We start from the raw sequence: 5227 nt of genomic DNA on the forward strand, positions 1-5227 counted from the left end.
ATGTTATATCGGAAATGTTTGTAATGAGGGAACACAAATTAGTGTTATAGCCGTTAGGTGGGATGACATAGACGGCGATTTGTTCTACCACGGAAAATGCGTCTGCCAACCCGTGTGTATCCCTGTTCTGTTATCATATGTCAGGCCAGTGCCGACTCATGTTTTTCTCATTAAATCATTTCTGGTATTACCTGGACCTGGCAGTACAACTCAGAGAGCGGGGCTCAGCATCTCTGAAGGAGCTGGCGGAGCTGGCCCAGCATTTCCTGACTGCCCACCGAAAAGACCTGGGCAAAGAGGAGAAGGGGAAGAAGCCAGCACAGGACCGATAATGAAGAGGCACCAAGTCACATTAATTAAAATTCACAGAAAGATTGCATCCTGTTTTTAAAGTTTCACGGCAGACCAGTATAAGAATTGAACCATCATTTATTCAATTTTTGCACTTCAAGATGTTATTAACGGCAAGGACCTGGAATGTTGACGTAAATTTGTCCACGGATGTAGACTTATTTCCTCTCGGGTTATCACTCAAAGAAGTATTGAACTAGCCTGTACGTTACTGGTTTACTTCTGTAAGAAATGTGAAACTTTGTATTGAGCTCATCGTGTGACGCCAAACATACATTTGCAACCACACCTGAAAGGTTGTATGGAGGATTTTGGACCTGTCTAATCCTCTTGGCTATTCAGCTTTGAAAGGCTCAGTGGAATATTGGGTGACCAAATGTAACCCAATCACAAACGTGACGTTGAATTGCTGTTAATGAGAAAATTTAACAAGCAAAGACATCTTCTTGATATGGGTGAAAAGCATTTGAATGAATCTTTCTCTCAACTAACATCTTCTCTGGAAAACATTCTAAAAGACAGCAGAGGAACCACTGATGGTGTAGGAGTTGAAAATTGGGGGGAGGTGGTACCATCATTCAGTTTGCAAAATGTATAGCTCCAGATCTTGTAAATGATGGCTTTGAGAATGTTGTAGCCATGTATAGGACTATCCATCCCTTCCGCCAACTTCATTCATACCTACGTCATATCTGAAACGGAAAACCATAACTTTAAAACGGAGGTGTCATTGGTTCACAGACGTCACGGTCGTCTAGATCATCTTACATCCTAGCCCACTGGGCTGGCACCGATGGCCACAACTACAACCTAGACGCACAGCTTTACCAAATTAGGCTGTTTGCCTTAGATGTTGCAGATGTTGTGAATAGTAATAGCAGCGCTGATGCCAAAATATCTCATGTAAAGGTTTGTTTCTTTCTCTGTAGAATTTGTAACATATAAAGTCACAAACCGAGAAACATGTGACAGTATTTTAAATGTGACACAAACTAGCGAGGCAACTTGGCACCCCAGTCAATGACAAAAGTACGGTTGGCACAGAAATGGTCTGAAATGAAGTCACAGTAACTTTTTTCATTGTATAACATGTATAAAGTTACAAATTTATACATGTCAAAAGTCACAGTAACAGTGAATTGGTTGCTGGTTCTCTTTGATTAAAAGTACCTTAGTATGAAAACAAAAACTGAAGACAAAACCCAGACACTGCATCTTCAATATCTTTTTAAACATGCTAGAGATTGACTCATACCTAGATCTAGAAACTGGAGGCTTTGCAGAGGAAATTTCACTGTCAACTTTTGAAGGTAAAATCTATAGAATATTTATAAACCCGGACCAAAGACATAATTTGTAAAGGAAAATTCGTATTACTTAATATCATTTTGTACCTTCAGGATGAAAAACTTTCACATCCTCGGTCACAACCTACAATGCAGGATTTAATGATCTGTGTCAGATACTGATCTGATCTTAAATGATTTACGATAAATACTTTTTTGTTTTGTTACAACGCTGGCGACCGCGCAGGGCACAGGTACATGCTGAAAACATCACAAGATAAAGGGTAAGCTTTTATACTTGTTAATAATTTAAGCATCAAGAACTGAAAGTCAGAACAACATAAGGTTTTTATCAGGCACAGCACATAGTCTTCCTTTGAGTGTCAAGAGGACGTCCTAGAATGCACTCCTTAGTAATTAATGAGGAAGACTTCAAATAAAACTAAAAAGGTTATTGCCACAAAATGACGTTTTCCTATTGCACTAGGCACCTGCAAAAAGAAAGAAGAGAGAAAAAGCGTGTCAGCTATGGGGATTACAATATGTTATAATGGGCGAAGAAAACTGGGATTTATTGGGGATTGACCTTACAGGACCATTACCAGAGACACCACGTTGGAACAAGTACGTATTCACATGTACCGACTATTACACTAAGTGGGACGAGACCTATCCCATTAAGAGCAAGTCAGCTGAGGAGGTGGCCGCCTGTATATTGAAGATATATTATTGGCATGGAGCATCTATGAGGGGGTTTAGTGAAGACGCTATAAGTTTTGCTCATCATGGAAACAAAATTCCTAGGCCACAACCTAAGGTCATTTTTATGAACATTCCTTCCCAAAAGGTACATGTCATCTACTGTGTGAAGAAAGTTGGCTTTCTATTTGAGACAGAAACAGAATGTCTACCCGATGACGATTACTTCGAAGTAAAGGACATTTGTGCTGTAGCTGATGAAGCTGACGAGGTGATAGTAAGGGTGAGTTTACACTATTTACCACTGTCCACTACAAATCTGCAGAAATGACCCAGTCCCAAGGGAGCTATCACTGTTATCTACGTAACTGTTGTCATCTTCTATGTCATGATAGGGAATGTCTATTGTCCTGAACAAAATTAAACTAAGCTGGAAAAGTGAGAGGTAGTCCGGATTTAACATGTCTGTCGGAATTATAGTGTCGCTTGTTCTACTTAGTTGTACAGAACCTTCAACAGAGTAGTGACAGTCGGACTACCATATGTAACCCCTGCAGGAAACGAGAATCTAAGGGTGCGAGAAGGGCAGTGGAAGGATCACGGATCGAGCACATGTGGAAGCGCCTATGTCAACACGCTGACTCTGGTCATGTGGACAAACTTGCTACAGCGTTCAGGAATTGTCCGGACGGGCCATACACCATTCTGGCTGTCCACATAGTTTGGGTGACGTCAGCGGAGTTTAACAGTAAGAACTTGCAGTGCTACACGCCTGCAGAGGTGGTATCATGCAGGAGGTTCGTAACTATAATAGACGTATATCTTAATATCGTTGTAAAACGTTAATAAAAGTAAATATGATCATTTCATATTAACTATGTGGAATTATTTTAAGTGGAAGGTATTAGACTTGAAGAAGCTGAGTGCACCGCCTTGTACATGAACGGTACATTCAAGAGCTGCCCCCGTCCCTACACACAGTTCCTGACGATACATGGACTGTATCATGAAAGAGTCGTCCCGTTTGTCATGGGCCTCTTGGCGGAGAGGACAATCGGGGCGTACCGTCAGATCTTGCTCCATGTGAAGGCCAGAGTGAGGCAAGTGACCCGCCATCACCTTCGACCTCGGCGAGTCGTGATGGACTTTGAAGTTGGTCTCATGACGGCAACTGAAACAGAGTTTCCGCGCGCAACCATTTCAGGATGCCACTTCCACTTTTGTCAAAGCCTCTGGCGCCGTATCCACAACCTGGGCCTGGCAGGAGCGTACAAGGAGGATCGATTAATGTTGTCAACACTGTTTATTACTGTTTTTAATTTTTGTTTTCAGCATGTGCCTCAGTTCCTGCGAAAGTACAACTACATATCAATGACCTGTCCTGTGAAAGTGTTCAGCAGGTAATGTATTACATTGAAGTAAGTTTCACTTGTAACTTGTTGCATACATGTATTACATAAAAGTAAGTTTTATTTTACGAAGAGCGCACACTTTGGCAAGGCGGTCACGTTGCTAGGGTATGAGCCTCTTCACTATCACGAGAGTTGAAGCAGACGAAGCGCTGAACGGAGCATGTGGCATGAAAACGTTACACCAGATTTTTGAAGAGTGACAACGGGCCACCTCAAACATTGAAAGAACTGAGGCAGACATAAGATTAGAACCATGCCACGAAGAGAAAGACCGCCTGGACATGTAATGGCTGACCTTCAGCGCAGTCTGGCTGCATTGCGCTCTACTTCCAGCAGCATGTTGCACAAGGTGACGGCGAAATAAAGGCCGTCAACAACTGAATGCGTTATAACCTGGACGTGGAGACAAATGGCAGGAGAGGACGGCCGCGTTACTGTGTCAATATAGAACAAATCGACTTCCTGGAGTACGGAGAACGCTTCTCCTGGTCGGGCACTGCGGGTATTCTCGGTAAGCTATCATCATGTTCAAAAGGTATTCAATAACTTCCAATTCCTTCAAAATGGGTATGTCAATAGCAGTGTTGTTACAAAACAACGTCTCAAATTAGAATCAAGGCCCACTATAATAACACCTATGTCATGTCATGTTTCCCTCTGGGGTGGACGGTAGACCAGGGACGTACAGAAGGCCAGGGCGGGCACTGGACTCAACAGTTTCTGGGTCCGCAATGAATCAACCAAACAGGGTCCCAATTTAGTCCTCACGTGGAAGACACTAACTGGTAAAGGTTAAATCCAGACAGACCGAGCTTTGTTCTTTCGTACAGCCTAGCCTCTTTGCCTACTAATTAAGGACCACTATAATAATTGTTGACTGAGCAAGTCTATCTCACACTGCAATTCTGCCTGCACAGTAAAAGAATTGAAGCAGCTAACTCGGCATTTTTGCAAGACATTTATGACATCCCATAACGCAGTCAAGAGGGATAATAGTTATTTTCCACATTTCCTAATATGTTCTTAACATGAGAAAACATGCCTACTTCATTGTATGTTAACACTGCATGTCTCTCTTCTTCAAACTCAGGTCAGACTTGGCTTCCTGATTGTGGGGCACGCCCATGAAGACATCGACCAATTCTTCAGCCGCATTTCAAACACCCTCAAAAAATGTAACGCCGCCACACTTCCAGAACTGGAGTTTTTCGGAAGTTTATACCGTAAAATCTACCACTCTCCTGTCATGAAATGATGAGTGCACCTATATTGAAGTCTAAACATAAACATCTTCTATATAGATAAGAAAATTGTTAATAGTGCTTTTCAATTCCAGGTCATCTTCTGAACAGATGATGGGGTTGGTGTTGAGGTGGACTGGCCACAAGGTCACATTGACCGGTGGGGTCAGCTACTTCCAGCCAACCATGTGCCACGCCGTGGGGTTAGCCACTTCCAGCCAACCATGTGCCACGCCGT

This window comes from Branchiostoma floridae, chromosome 6 (genome assembly GCF_000003815.2).
Source record: "Branchiostoma floridae strain S238N-H82 chromosome 6, Bfl_VNyyK, whole genome shotgun sequence".
NCBI lineage: Eukaryota > Metazoa > Chordata > Leptocardii > Amphioxiformes > Branchiostomatidae > Branchiostoma > Branchiostoma floridae.